We start from the raw sequence: 16,241 nt of genomic DNA on the forward strand, positions 1-16,241 counted from the left end.
ATGGCTGGAGGGAGAACGAAGCCCATTGTACTGGAGCCTGGTGTCAATAACAGCATCACCCGTGACTCAAAACGTATTTGGCTGCAAAGCCATCATTAGCTCTGCCTCTCAACAAAAGGCTCACATTCGTGAAAGGGGTCCCCTTCTGAGACCCCAGCACAGAACTGAGATGGGAACGGGGGCTCAGCTTGTGCCTTTGAAGACAGTGGTCTCAATGTTCACCTCCTATTTTACCCTCCCGAAGCCACAAAAATGCCTTGGACCTGATCATTTTATTCTGTCATTAATTTTTTTTTTTTTTTTTTTTTTTTTTTACGCGCAGGCCCAGCGGCCATGGCTCACGGGCCCAGCCGCTCCACGGCACGTGGGACCCTCCCAGACCGGGGCACGAACCTGCGTCCCCTGCATCGGCAGGCGGACTCTCAACCACCGCGCCACCAGGTAAGCCCTCTGTCATTAATTTAAAGGAAATAATCTAAAATATGGGGGAAATCTATGTACTCACATGTTAATTTCAGTGTTATTTAGAAACGTGGGAAATTGGAAATCATATAAATGTCTAATAGAGGAATGATTAAATAAATTATATAGAATTCCCTCATTGGACTATTAGAAGCCATTAATATAGTGGTCATGAAGACTACAAGGTAACAGAGAAGAATGGTAATATTAAGTATAAATTTTAAAAGCAATGAATACAAAGAATTACAACTATGAAAACACATGCCTGTGAAACAATGCTCAGCATCATCAGTGATCAGGGAAATGCAAATTAAAACCACCACACACTCACAAGGATAGCTAAAATCAAAAAAAGGAGCAAAATGGGACTTCCCTGGTGGCGCAGTGGTTAAGAATCCACCTGCCAATGCAGGGGACACGGGTTTGATCCCTGGTCTGGGAAGATCCCATATGCTTCGGAGCAAATGAGCCCGCGAGCCACAACTGCTGAGCCCGCGAGCCACAACTGCTGAGCCCACGCACCACAACTACCAAAGCCCAAGCGCCTAGAGCCTGTGCTCTGCAACAAGAGAAGCCACGGCAACGAGGAGCCCGCGCACCGCAACGAAGAGTAGCCCCCGCTCGCCACAACTAGAGAAAGCCCACGTGCAGCAACAAAGACCCAATGCAGCCAAAAATAAATAAATAAGTAAATTCTTAAAAACGCTTTAAAAAAAAGCAGCAATACTAAGTGCTGACAAGGATGTGGAGCAATTGAATTCTGTACATTGTAAATGCTACACCACTTTGGAAAATTGTTTGGTAGTAAAATTGTTTACTATGACCCAGTAATTCCACTTCCAGGTGTTTACCAAAGAGGAATGAAAACATCACAAAAAGACTGGTACAGGAATTTCATAGATGCTTTATTCACAATATCCCCAAACCAGAAACCAGTAACAACCCAAATGTCCATTAACAGGTGACTGAATAAACAAATTCTTGTATACTCTTATAATAGAATGTTAATCAGATATAAAAAGGAATAAACCACTGGTACATACAAGCTAACATGATAAACCTCAAAAATACCCTGAGCAACAGAGGCCAGAGACAAAAGAGTACACACTTGATTGCGTTTACGTGAAGTTTTGGAACAGGCAAAACTAGTCCAAGGCTACAGACGTGAGTCAGTGATTGCCTGAAGGAAGGGCCTGGGGCACATGGGGTAAAGGGATGAGGGATCTTTTGGGGAAAAGAAAATGTTCTAATCTTTAGTATAGTGGTGGTTACTCGGGCACATACATTTGTCAAAACTTGTCAGCCATCACACTTAAAATGTGTGAATTTTTTTTTTTTTTTTTTTTTTTTGCTGTACGCGGGCCTCTCACTGCTGTGGCCTCTCCCGTTGCGGAGCACAGGCTCCGGACGCGCAGGCTCAGCGGCCATGGCTCACGGGCCCAGCCGCTCCGCGGCATGTGGGATCTTCCCGGACCGGGGCTCGAACCCATGTCCGCTGCATTGGCAGGCAGACCTCTCAACCACTGCGCCACCAGGGAAGCCCCAAAATGTGTGAATTTTAAAGAATGTAAACTATACTGCAATAAAGGTGAGAATGTGTGTGTGTTTGTACTTGCAGTGTGTGTATATATGATGTGTATTACATATATATATGTTCAGATACATATATATGTATGTATGTATAAATACACACACACACACAAACACTCGCACACACACACACACACACACACACACACACACATATTGCTTCCCTGGGGAAAAAACCAGAAGGAACTACACTAAAATGTGAAAAACAGTTGTGTTTCATGAATGGGATTATAGATGATCTTTTTTCTCTTCTCAGATTTGCCAAAATTTTACCTGTATGATCTTATTTTTTATATGATAGAATAATAAACATTCATTTAAAAGAAATTCTGGGGCTTCCCTGGTGGTGCAGCGGTTGCGCGTCCGCCTGCCGATGCAGGGGAACCGGGTTCGCGCCCCGGTCTGGGAGGATCCCACATGCCGCGGAGTGGCTGGGCCCGTGAGCCATGGCCGCTGAGCCTGCGCGTCCGGAGCCTGTCCTCCGCAACGGGAGAGGCCACAGCAGAGAGAGGCCCGCATACCACAAAAAAAAAAAAAAAAAAAAAAAAAAGAAATTCTGCAGCCACTGGAGGCAAGCACTTATGGTGGTCAACGACTCACCAGGTTTTAATTTCATGTTTGTGTCATGAAGTCCTATGATTTTTTTCCTGTATGCCCACCAATCTAAGTCTTCAAACCGGGCGCAAATCTCACAGCCCCTATCAAATTATCCATAATGTCTTTGCTGGAAACAAATATTGTTATCATCCACCATCTTTTCTTATATTGTTTCTCTTTAACCACATCATGTGCTCACCAAGGGCTGAAATAATATTTTTATTCTTTGTGTTTCCAATAGCCCCAGCACAGAAAAAAAACACAGAAATTTGGAGAAAATAGACCTGGCACAGGATCACTATGTACAGTGGCACAGGCCACGCACTGCACAAACTCCAAGCAATGATACAAATATCTTCGCCTGCCACATGAATGGAGCCCTCTGGAGTTGTGCAAACAGATTCCTTGGTCAGAGTCCTGTCCCATCACTTCCTAGTTTTGTGACCTTGAGGAAGTTACCTCCTGAGCCTCAGTTTCTTCATCTACTGGGTAAGGAATATTGTTAAGGAAAATGATTGAATTGAGATAGTGTGTGTTCAAAGCCCTCTGCAAACTGTAACATACTCTACAATGTTAGATGTGATGATTCCTGTGATAAACCTGGTCTCTGCCTTTCTTTATGCCTTGCTCATTACCACCCCTTCCTCATCAGCTTCCACTCAGTTCCCTGAAATTGTCAAACAACATTACCCCCTCAGGGCCTTTGCACGTGTTGTTCCCGCTGCCTAGAAGACTGTTGTGCCCACATCTTGCCTCCGCTGGATCCTTCAGGTGATGCAGATTTCAGCAACAACGTCACTGGAGGCTTCTCCTGAGCGTCCTGAGATAGCCTCCTCCCCACTACCATGTTCTACCTCATCATCTGGGGTTATTAGTACCTGAAGTTATGTTGTTTATTAAATTCTGATTGTCCCCCTCCCATCCCAAACCTCCTTGGGTAGAGGGTCTCTGTCTGTTTTGTTCACTGCTATGTCTCCAGCCCCTGGAGCAAAGTTGGTGCTCAAAAATCATGTACTGAGAGTGAACAGATACTTATTGATAACTAGGCAACATGTTGTATTTATTCAGTCTGCCAACTGTTTTCCAAAAACCAGAGACTGTGAAGCAAACACGGCTTTTTCCTCCTCTGCTGAGACCGGGCACCCACCCCAGTGGCTGAAGGAATCTGCCCGAGACGTGCTGGCGGCCACAGTCTGAACGCGTGCCGGGAAAGGCTCTACGTCAGCCCGTGTGGTGAGGACCAGGGAATAAGGAGGGCATTGTGCTGCTAGTTCTGAGAACAGCTTGGGGAAGAGGGGGAAGCATCTCCCTCAACCAGGCGCACCTCTCCAGCCAGGTGCTTTGTTCCTCTCCCCTTTCTCTTCCCGACTGTGAGCAAGGAAATCAGGTCAGCCAGCCTTACTTTTGTTCCTCGTAGCTCTCAGTGTGGGGTTTCTTTAAAGTTCTGGTGTTGGCATGAGCCCTGCCAAGGCCACGGTGGAATTTTCTAATCGGTGCCAAAGATGGAGCTCATTAATTTTCCTGCCTGAAAGAAAGAAAACACTTCTTTAGGAATGGGCGTGTTTCTCTTTCTGCTGGAGGAGAGTGAGGCCTCGCTGCAAGGAAGATGAATCTAGGTTTGTAGGTGGGTCATTCAGGGAAGACCCAGTGCACCGACAGCGCTCGCAGACCTGCCAGGCCCTGGAGTTGTCCACGCCAGCGGCTGCCCGCTGCCATGGGCTAAGGGCCGGGCAGGGCCTGGGAGACTTGGGCAGAGGCTGGGATGCACGCCCCCTCTCCCTAAAGTGCCCACCCAGCACATTTCCAGAAAGTTCTTCTGCCCTCTCTTTCTTCCTCTTTTGAAATGTGCGTGATTCCTGGAGGGGTCACTCCTGAGGTCAGACGAGCCATCCTCACTGCCTGGACCTGACACTACCAGGTAAATTGCCAGGATCTTTTTACACAGTAGTAAATTATTTAAAACTTTATATTATCTTATATACATCTTAAATATATATTATATTGTAATGTTAAATATTTAATATATATTAAAACAAACTGTATTTATTAATAGAAAATAGTATAGAAGGGAAAAGTAAAAAGTGTCACATGGCAGGGGTTGGGACTTCAGGTGATTTTCCACATTTTTCTTGATAGCTTTTCCTGTATTATCCACATTATGTATTCATATACGTTACTCTCGTGTCATAAAAATAACAATAAAATGATTTCTCTTTTTAGAAAAACTGCCTTTGTGGATATATTGTGGAGAAGAATGCAAAAATCACATGGATCTTTAATATAAACCTTAAAGCCTTCCTGGTACAGATGGTTTAGAGGCTGGAGCCCCATCCTCAATGGCTGCCTTCACCCTCCCCTGCCTTTAGAGGCATTATATGGTAAGCCAGTAACACTTTAGTGTGAATTAGCCAGAGTTCATCTCCCCCCGCCCAACACACACATGCACACAGACAACACCCCCCCCCCACAGGTGGCACCCAGAACTCTGTGAGAGTCTGTGGACTCACAATGGAAGAAGGAATAAAAGTTGCCTAAATTAAACCAGCTAACTAAATTCTGCCCAGGCCTGGATTTTTCTGACTGCAGTGGCCAGCAGCAATCTAAAGAAGGTGTCGATGGGGCCACAGGCTATGTTCTCATCCCACCAAATCTAATTTGTCTGCAGCGCACGTTCAGATTGGAGGCTGGACGCTTGTGCCGAACTGAGACAGTCTGCTTGATCTGTTAGCTGGTTGAAGGGGCTGCCAGGCCAAAGGCAGAGAGCTGAGCTCAATTGCCCTTGCAGGCCCTTTCTGGATTTTATTTTCTTTTTTGCTTCTGGTTTAAAGACCTTCTTCAAAACTCTCACTAATGATTAAAAAAAAAAAAAGCTGATTAACAGAGTTGAGAAGAGCCACATGATGATTAAGTGGTTCGGGAAAAGATGTGGAAAAAAGGTTTAAGTTGTTGCAGTTTGGAGAAAAGAACCCAGAAGAGGGGATAGAATAATGATTTTTAAGTGCCAGGCACTTAATCAGCTGAGACGCACTCCGTGAACATCGAATGGACATTGCGTGGGGATGCCTTATCTGTGCCCTAAAGCCAAGAAGAATAAGACTTTAAGAAAGAAGTACAAAGGAGGTAGGAGGGATTTAAGATATTCACAAGAAAGGACTTTCCAAAAGCTAAAAGCATCTCATTGCAGAACCAGAAATCACAGTGGATTCAGAAGGAAAAACATACAACTCAGGCCTTTTATAAGTTTTAACGTTGGTTGAAGAGTTCTAATTCCTGTTCACAGAATCTGCCAGCAAACTAGTGCCCGGTTGCGTTGGGGCAGCTTCTACACGGAGCCAGCGATGGGGGAGAAATGTGTTCAGAGATTTTGTGGAGGAAGCAGTTCTGAGAGCTCTTCAGGGCAGAGAGAAACCAAGTTCCATGCAGCTCTGCACCACGACAAAAAGCGGGGCCTTGGCGAACGTGTTGCCCGATTCCAGGATGAATGAGCAAAGGCAGTCCTTGAGAGCTGGGGCAGGAGGGGACGGCAAGAGGCTGGGGAGAGCGTGCTTTGGGCCGAGGCACCGCATGGGCACGGGCGGGAATGGGTAGAGCTTGGCGAATGTCGGGGGCACCAGGCGACGGGAGTCCACACAAGCCAGGCAGAGAAAGATTTGACGTAGCGGGGACCATCTGAGGCTCCTGAAGTGGGGACAAGACAAGATGGAAGCACCGGTTTTGGAAGGTTGAGTTTGCTAAAAGCGAGTGGATGGATTGGAAAGAGCGAGAGAAGAAAGACAGTTGGGTCTTTCACAGCTCTGCACACCTCTTCACTCTAGTTACACTGGAGCATTTACCACAAGCTGAACGTTAGGCTGATGCATTACTGATTGCCTGTGCCCATCCCTACTACGCCACAAGCTCCCCGAGCACAGGATCCTGTTTTTCTTATTCTCCACTGAGTTCTTAGCACCTAGCATAGACCCTAGTGTGTAGCAGGGCTCCAGATACATTCAATGAATGAACAAATAAAGTAAGTAAACCGAGCAGGAGGGACAAAGTTCGGGAGTCCTGAGTTCTTCATTGCTGGTAATCTTTAAAAAGCGTCAAGACGTCTAACTAGCTAGACTAGTAAAGGAGGCTTTCTGCTCAGGGAAAGCCTTTTAACTTGATGGCCCTCAGATTTTGAATCTGAATGTCTAGCGTGAGGCATCTAACCAAGCCAGGCTGACCACATTCAGCTCAATTAAAATATTTCTGACAGCTTACCAAGTGCTCACTGTTATCTGAGGAGCAGGCTGAAGGGGAAACACATGGAGTCCTGGAAGGACAGTAGAAAGGAGAAAGGTTTCATTAACTCAAGTAGGGTCTGTTACACCTGCTCATTTCCCCACTGTTTTTTTCCATGGCAAAAGCAGAGGGTTGCATCATGTAAAGATGCCATTTTTGGAGTCTCTAGACTTATTTAACTTTGTCATTTGTTAAGTGTGGGGTCTTGAACAAGCTACTGCACTTCTCTGAACACCAGCTGCCTCACCTGTAAACTGAGGTAATGATAATAATACTTCCCTCTCACGGTTCTAGTAAGGATCATTTGCAAAGCACTTTAGAAATAGGAAAGTACCAGGCAAACATCATCCATCTATTTTTTTTTCCCCATATTTTCTCTGGGGACCCAGCCAGCTCCAGGTCAGTCCTCGATTGTGCAAAAGCTCCTATCTCTAAGCTCACTTCCAACATCACCCACACAACAAACCAAACATTTTTGGCCAAGGTATATTTTACTACCACTAGCAACCATAGAAATTTGTAATTTGGGATCACTCTTACCATCTATTTTCTTTGTGTAAGTTTTATTTTTCTTTTGATGGTTAGTATAGTCTATCTATGGAGATTTTTTTTTAAGTGTATAAAAACATTACTCTGATTTCGAGCAACACTGCTGCAGAACTTAAATCGTCTGGGATGTCATAGGTCCCCTGCTCTAGATTTTGCAAAAGTATAAGATAAATGTGCTGACTGTGGAGTGGAAGGATCTGCATTCTGTTTCAAAGCTTTTAAACCCTAAATTTGTGTTTATAGAAGCTCAGAGGGCCCTACATTCATTCGTTTGTTCATTCATTGAAGAAATATTTATCAGTATTGGATCAGCCCAGTTGGTGCCCTGTTCACATCCCCTCTGCCATTCCTGGGCATCTCCAAAGCCGCTGACTGCAAACACCAGCACCCTTCCTCAGGTCTTTCTCTGGGGTGTGGGCTGGAAATGCCAGGAGCAGCCTTCAACCAGTGATGGGTAGGTGTTGGTGAGTAAGTACTCTGGCTTCCTCGGTTCTCAGGGTGGTACCTCTGAGGCATACACCCCCGCGTCCCAGGGTTCCTCAGTGGGATTAAGCTTCAACTGCTCGCGGTGGAAACTTGCTGGTGATGCACTGTTTACTGGCTGTCTTCCTTCCCTGGCTCACTTCTTCACTCCCTTCCTGGTGACTCCTGGGATCACCTTCCATATAAAATGCTTTCACTCAAATCTTTTTCTCAAGGTCTTCCTCTGAGGAGAGCCAACCTAAGGTGAGTTTTTACCAGAATCAAGGCATTGGGTAGGTCTTCAGGGAACAAAATGATGCATCAGTTCCAGCCACTGCCCCCAGCGAGTGCACAGCTCAGACATGGCGTGAGATGTGTGCAGAAATGTCAACATGAGCGTGAACAGGATTTCATTTTCTAACATTTTCAAATCCTGTTGAGTCTCTTTCACACACACACACACACACACACACACACACACACACACACACACACTCACCCTCCACTCCAGTCCAGGTGACTGTTATATTCAGTGCTGTGAAGGAACCAGCCACCTCATAACAGCTGATTGGTGCATTTTCAGGAATTTTTCAAGCAGTTCATTAAACGCAGCCATTATTAAACATTTTGTGATATAAACTTACAATGACATAGATTATAGTAAAAACAAAAGTAATAAATACTCATCCTCATCACTTCCTCATTATTTGACTACATTTTACTATTATATCTACCTTTGAGATTATTCATGAGGTTACCTGTACAGTTTATAATGGTATGTTACCGCGAATTTCTTCCCATCTTTGTGTTTGGTTACTTGAAATCAGCTCCAATGGGAGTATTCACACCCCAGAAATTGGCAAATGCTACAAATTAGGAATTCTCCCCTGCCCCCACCTCCAGTAGCCAATAGTTAAATATTTACCAGCACATCAACCATATTTTGCCCGGAATCTTACAAAAGCCTCCTACCTGGTCCTGGGATCCTCCATTCCACGTCTTAACGATTCTGCCCACCACTGCTAAGGTGAACTTTTGGGATTGACATGTATACACTGATGTGTATAAAACTGATGACTTATAAGAAACTGCTGTATAAAAAAATAAATAAAATTTATAAATTAAAAAAAATGCAGATCAGATGGCACTACTCTCCCACTTAAGGCTCCCTCTCCCCTGGCTTCTGATACATCCTAAGGCCCTTCTCCTGTCTGCACCTTCCTGCCTCACGGCCTTTGCCTTCTCTCCCTTCCTCCTTGAGCTCCAGTCACACAGCCCTCCTTCTGTTCCCTGAACCAGCTGCTAAGCTCCTCCCCACCCCAGGGCTTTTTCACTTATTCTTCCTTCTTTTCACAAGATCAGCTTCTTCTCATCCTTTAAGTGTCAGCTCAACCATCAGCTCCCCAGAGGGGTTTTCTCTGACCCGCCTCTTTTTTTTTTTAAAGATTTTTTTTTTTAATTAATTAATTTATTTTTGGCTGTGTTGGTTCTTCATTTCTGAGCGAGGGCTTTCTCTAGTTGTGGCAAGCGGGGGCCACTCTTCATCGAGGTGCGTGGGCCTCTCACTATCACGGCCTCTCTTGTTGTGGAGCACAGGCTCCAGACGCGCAGGCTCAGTAGTTGTGGCTCACGGGCCCAGTTGCTCCGCGGCATGTGGGATCTTCCCAGACCAGGGCTCGAACCCGTGTCCCCTGCATTAGCAGGCAGATTCTCAACCACTGCGCCACCAGGGAAGCCCCTGACCGGCCTCTTACATCCTCTGCACCCCCCATTCCAGAAGCCCGCCCCTCTCCTTCACAGGAGCCTCTTCTCGCTCCTTGTAGCCTTTGGCACCATTTTGACTCACCTTGCTTATTTATCGGTTGACTTGGCTACCGTCTTTTCCCCACTAGAATGTGAACTCCATGAAAGGAACCCTCTGCCTTGTTCAAGGCTGTCTCCTCACCTCCTAGAACAGTGACCGACATGTGATAGGTCCTGAGTTGGATTCATCTGTTGGATGAATGGATGCACGTTGCTTCTACCTGCCCCCCACCCTGGCTCCATTCACTTCTCAGCCCTCCACAACTCGGTGGCCAACTTTTCACCCACCCCTTCCTCTAAAACTGTCCTGAAGGTCCCTTTTGATTCCTGAGTTGCCACGTTTAACACACATTTCAGTCTTCATCTTGCTGAATTTCCAGTCTGCATTTAATCATTCTTTACTTCTTGAAACTCTTTCCCTTCCACGTGTATTTCTGCTTGTTTTCTTTTGCTTCAACCATCGCCATGAGAAGTGAATGCCCTCTCTAGTTTCTGATTCCCAAAGAAAGGAATGAGCCTCGTGGAGCAGCATCGAGATGCTCCAGTCAAGCCCAGACTAGAAGTGAACCCCCAGCCCACCCATGCATGACTTATGCGTGAGCCAGCCAAGATCAGCCAAGCCTCGGCTGCCATAGATGTGTGAGCTCCAATAGGAAACCAGAATTGTGATAAGCCACTGAGTTTTGGAGTGATTTATTATGCAGCAAAAGCAGATTGATACAGACTCTTTTGTGGGTTTTCCTTTCTCTGTGCAGGACTCAAGCTCTGGTTTCTCCTGTCCCCATCCACATGCAGCTCCCACCTTCACATGCTGGGTGTGATCATCTCTGTCCTTAAGGTCTGAACCTCCTCTCGTGCTCAGGTTTCCAACTGGAATAGCCACACTGGCCTCCACCCCTGAGCTTCAGACCCAATGAAACACTATCTCCCCCTGGACTTCCCCAAGACTCCTCAAATTCGACATGTCAAGACAACAGGCAACATCCTCCCCACTTCCTTTCCTCCACCTATTCATTCTCCTGCATGCCCTGCCCCTGCAGTGACAACACCATGCTCCCTGTCATTCGGGCCAAGAATAGGGGCTCACAGGTGGCTCCTCCCTGTCCCTCACTCCCGTGGTCACGAAGCTTCACCTACTTCACCTCCTAAACACCCTCACGAAGGACCCTTACACCTCCCAAGGCTGCCATTGCTCTGTTCAAGCCCTCACCACCAGAACTATTGCAATGGCCTCCAACCCAGCGGGTCCCCAACCTAGCTGAGCATCACAGTCAGCTGAAATAGGGGGCCACGGGAGCGACCTTGGCTGTCACTGACCACAAACCCTTCCCTGAACCATCACTGCCACCCACACAGGTACAGCACACTTTCTGGGATCTGGCACCGAATGCAGTGGTTATGCTCATGGACCCTGGCACCCACCCCCCTCCTCTGACCAGCCCTGTGACAAAGGGCAGGGTACTCAACCTCTCTGTGCCTCCGTTTCCTCATCTCTAAAGTGGAGATAATAACTGTGCCTCCTTTACTGGGTTGTTCTGAGGGTTAAATAATTTTACTTATTTGTAAGGCATCTCCAATAGTGCCTGGCACGTGATAAGACCTAAAAATGTTACGTCCTTTTTTACACATGATATTTTTCTTCTGTTTGTCCCTTATCATCCTTTTTTAGTTGTTGATAAAGTAAAACCTCTTTTCACACTGTAAGATATCTTCTCTCTCTGCCTACTCTTTAAAAATAATATTTGCAAGTTAGTAATAGAAAGCAAAGCCCTGTCATGAGTTAATGGGCTGTTCTAGGTAATTATTCTTGTAGGTTTAGTTTTTCCCAATAAAAATGCTTTATTTGTTTTTAATATACAACTAAAACCCGAAAAGGACATATCCTTTTTTTTTTTTCTTGAGTCAGGTTGATTGAAGAATAATTTGCTTACAAACCAAATTCGCCCTTTTCAAGAGCGCATAATTTGATCGTGTAACTGTCACTATCACCAAGGTGTGGAGCGTTTACATCACCTCTAAATGGTTCCCTCGTGCCCGTGCCCGTGAGGCTCACCTTTTGAGACTCAGCTCTTCTTACCCTCTCCTTCACCTTTCAAGCTTTGGCAAAACACCACAAATCGGCGGGCCCCTCGTGCACCATGCTAACTAGATCCCAGGCCTCCACACTTGCCCTGTCTCTCACCTTCTGGCCTGGCTAATCCCCCTTCTCTTTCAAGCTTCTGCTCTCACCCCTCTGCTCTCCGCAGTCTGAGCTCGCCTCGGCCTCTCTGGCCTGTTTTCATGTGACAGCCCTCACTGGCCTGTCATCCACGGGGCGGCAGGGACCTGATTCCCAGGCTCCAGCCTGTGTCTGGCACTGAGCAGATAGGACCTGGAGGCTGTACTGGGTGGGTTGATGGTTACAGGCCTGCGGCAGGGCCAGGGGCTCTGAGCCTGGGGGAAGCCCCTCGCTCCCCCACAGGCACCCCCTGTCCATCTAGTCCTGGGGGTGGTTCCCATTTTTCCCAGACACGCCTTGGGAGAGACCAAGGCTGAGACACGCTGAGAAGGCGGAGCAGGGCCGAGGGGGGAAGTCTGCAGGCACAGCAGTGGCTGTGAGTCAGGCCAGCTAGGAGGTGGGGGTGGGGTGATGCAGGGGCTGACCTCCTCGTGGAGGCTGGACAAGGGGCAGAGACTGAGCAAAGGCAAAGGCTCAGGCCAGGCCACTCGTCCATACTGATCCCTATGTTGTGTTGAGGCCAAACGAAACGTCAATCATGGGAGGGAGCAGACAGAGAGAACCTTTTTTGTAAACACCCTTCACTCGTAGGGACTTTGTAATCCTATGATTCTTTTAACAACATTTATGGAATGTGCATTTACGGAGCCCCTACTCTGTGCAGGTGTGGGGTCGGTAGAAGTTGCTATCGTGGCCCCCAGACGTCCCAGGCACTCAGCCTTCTGCCAAGGGTTTCTTGCTGCAAACAGCTGCTTCTCTCTGCTGGAAGGCTTTCTCTGGCTGACGGAGCATTGGGGTGAGTTAAAGCCCCCCAGAAGAAGCCCTCCATCACGAGGACTGGGAGTCCGGCACCGCAGGTGGGACACCTCTGGGGTGGGCTCCACATGGTTCCCTAGTGCCCAGCGATGCTGAGCCTTGGCTGCCCGCAGAGGCCACTTGCTTGACATTGTGCTCTTCACCAGCCCCTTCCCATCCCACTTTCTTACCAGTGTTTCCTGTGATCATCCCTCAAATGAGTCACTTGCACCCAAACCCTCTTGGTCAGGATCTGCTTCTGGGAAAACCCGTGTGAATAAGATGAAGGAGGTGTGTGCCCACAGCAAGGCCTCTGAGGGCAGTTGGGTCTTTACTGGGTCTGAGTATCACTCTAGGCTGCTTGTCCAGCCTGTAGTGATTTCCGGGCACTCGACAGACACCAATGAATGGATGGATGGGTGGATGGATGGGTTGGATGGGTGGATGGATGGGATGGATGGGTGGATGGATGGATGGGTGGATGGATGGGATGGATGGATGGATGGATGGGTGGATGCGTGGATGGATGGGTAGATGGATGGGATGGATGGGTAGATGGATGGGTGGATGGATGGATGGGATGGATGGGTGGATGGATGGATGGGATGGATGGGTGGATGGATGGGTGGATGGATGGGATGGATGGATGGATGGATGGGTGGATGCGTGGATGGATGGGTAGATGGATGGGATGGATGGGTAGATGGATGGGTGGATGGATGGATGGGATGGATGGGTGGATGGAAGAATGACTCTCCAAAACCCAGAGAGAGGAGCGATTGTCCTAAAAGAGTACATCCATGTTCAGAGAGGCTAACTGGTTTACCCACGCCCAATTAGAACTAGTTGGTAGCATATACCAGCCAGAAGCTGGGATTCTTGACTTTTACGTCAAGCCGGGGCTCACCACTGGAAAAAGACTGAGTGTGGAAAGCTAATCCAGGTTAATTCCCACGGATTAATCATTAATATGCTAGGGAACTGCTGAGATTAAAAATATGAATGAACAGTTTAGTTTCAACCCAGTCCCTCTTTATTCCCTCATGATGGCTTGTATTTCCACATCTAACAACTCGTACGGTACCAGTGACAAAGAGGGAGGGAGTATGCGAGACTGTCCAAGAAACAGCTATTAGGAACAGGATTCTGCAGCCACAGGGGTGGGGGAAGTGGTACAGGGCAGATCAGCCTGCAGCAGCCCTTTTGGCCTCCCAGAAACCTTAATTTCAAAGAAACTGGCTTTGACTCAAGTTCAAAGAGTTAGCTTTAAGAGACACTGATATAATGGTTAAAAACCAGGCCTAAAATTATCTTAATTGAAAGACTTATTTGGTTATGAAGAGAGTGCTGGGTTATATGGGGGTGGTGGAGTAGGGGTTGGGAAGGAAGTCCTGTCATGAAGCACTGTTTGCTCAGTTTTCTGGAAAGTGGGTGAGTTTATGTGGGTCAGACCCTCTCACCCTCCCCATTGCAGAGTAAAACGCCGGAAGGTCAACTGCAGTCATTGTCCTGCTGCCAGTTGAGGTTTGGACTGTGCCTCAGTTGTAATCTCCCTAAAAATGGGTGCAAATGACGTCCACCCTCCATTCCTCCTGCACCGTCTGGCCTTTCCGCCCCAGTTTACTCAAGAAAATTCTTTCTGGTGCTGATTGCAATCTCTTTGAAGATAGTGACATGCCCTCTCTGGACTGACCCCCAGCATAACTTGTCCTCACATCTAGGGCCCGGAGGGGGCGCTGCTGCAGGGGAAGTCAGTTGGTTTTAAACGAAGCATTTCTCCCTACTGTTCGCATGTTGCGCAACCCTGCTCAGGGTGACACCCACCGCCAATTTGGTTATGAAGAGAGTGCTGGGTTATATGGGGGTGGTGGAGTAGGGGTTGGGAAGGAAGTCCTGTCATGAAGCACTGTTTGCTCAGTTTTCTGGAAAGTGGGTGAGTTTATGTGGGTCAGACCCTCTCACCCTCCCCATTGCAGAGTAAAACGCCGGAAGGTCAACTGCAGTCATTGTCCTGCTGCCAGTTGAGGTTTGGACTGTGCCTCAGTTGTAATCTCCCTAAAAATGGGTGCAAATGACGTCCACCCTCCATTCCTCCTGCACCGTCTGGCCTTTCCGCCCCAGTTTACTCAAGAAAATTCTTTCTGGTGCTGATTGCAATCTCTTTGAAGATAGTGACATGCCCTCTCTGGACTGACCCCCAGCATAACTTGTCCTCACATCTAGGGCCCGGAGGGGGCGCTGCTGCAGGGGAAGTCAGTTGGTTTTAAACGAAGCATTTCTCCCTACTGTTCGCATGTTGCGCAACCCTGCTCAGGGTGACACCCACCGCCATCTCAGCCCAGAGGGGCCAGGGGCGCAGGCGCGGCGCCGCTGGGATTCGAACCTTCGCGGCCCGCCGGGCCACAGCCTTCCCGGAATCAGCGCCGGCAAGCAGGGTCGCGGGCCCAGGGTGGGCGGGGCCGGCCGGCGCCCCCTCCCTCGTTCGGCCGCGCGTTCCGGCCCCGCCCCGCCCCCGCGCAGGGCCGAGCGCTGCGCCGCGCGGCTCCGCCCCTCCCAGGCCCCGCCCCCGAGGCTCCCCGCAGCTCCTCCCCTCTCCCATTGGCCGAAGCGGAGACCCGCCTCTCCGCCCAATGGCCGCCTCCGCGGCTCGGCCGCCCGCGCTCTGACTGGTCAGCGCCCGGCGGAGTGGCGGGGCACGGGCCAATGGGGAGAGGCGGCTCGATGAATGGCTGGCCCGGGTGGGGAAGGCAGGAGGCGGCGATCCCGGCGGAGGGGGCCGTTTGCCAGCTCCGAGGCAGAAAGTGCCACGACTCCACACGCGCGCACGCAGCTAGCGAGCGGCCGGAGCGGACGGCGGACGGGGCGAGTGGCGTCGGGGTCGCGGCGCCTGCAGTTGCTCGGGGGCGGCTTCTCGGCGGAGGCTCGGCCGGCTCCTCTTTCCCGGTTCCGCGGCGGCGGCGGCGGCTGCTGCCCTCTCGTTCTCCCTCCCGCGTCTCCGGCTGCAGGTAAGAAACTTGGTCGGGCCCTGCAGCGGCCGCGGCGCCGCGCGGGCCGGGCCGTCGGGGCGCCGGGGCCGGGCCGGGCGGGCCGCGCCGGGAATGACACGTCTCCCTGGTGGCCCCTCCCCCGGCGGCGCCCCCGGCCGTCGCCGCGGCCGCGGACCCTGGGAGTCCGGGCGGGCCCCGGGGGCGTGTGCCGGGCCGAACCCGGTGCAGGGGCGTTGGCCGAGCGTGCCCGAGGTGTGGACCCCACGCCCTCGCTGTCTGCGGGACCTGCGGCGGCCCCGCGGCGCGACGTGGCCGCCCCCCCCATCTGTCCGTCCTTCCCAGCCGGGCCGTCGGGCCGACCGGCGCGCTCCTAAGTTGAGCGAAGAAAGTTGGCGGCGGGGCGGGGCGGTGCACAGCTGGCGGAGGAAGGGGTTAAGCTTCGGGAAGCGGCTGGATGACGTTGCCGGGCTGGAGTCCGGGCTGGGGGGGTGGGGGCGGGCGGAAGGCGGCGT

The 16,241-nt window shown here is 49.7% G+C and overlaps 1 protein-coding gene across 1 annotated transcript in view; it reads left to right on the forward strand.

Moving 5' to 3' along the window:
* The first annotated feature begins 15,496 nt into the window (after positions 1-15,496).
* Positions 15,497-16,241, forward strand: part of RRBP1 (ribosome binding protein 1) — a 60,001-nt gene continuing 59,256 nt past the window's right edge. Inside the window, exon 1 of the mRNA XM_024123390.2 lies at positions 15,497-15,747. The gene's annotated coding sequence lies outside the window, so the exon portion shown is untranslated. The remainder of the gene's footprint in view (positions 15,748-16,241) is intronic.

The sequence above is a fragment of the Physeter macrocephalus genome, chromosome 14, assembly GCF_002837175.3.
Source record: "Physeter macrocephalus isolate SW-GA chromosome 14, ASM283717v5, whole genome shotgun sequence".
NCBI lineage: Eukaryota > Metazoa > Chordata > Mammalia > Artiodactyla > Physeteridae > Physeter > Physeter macrocephalus.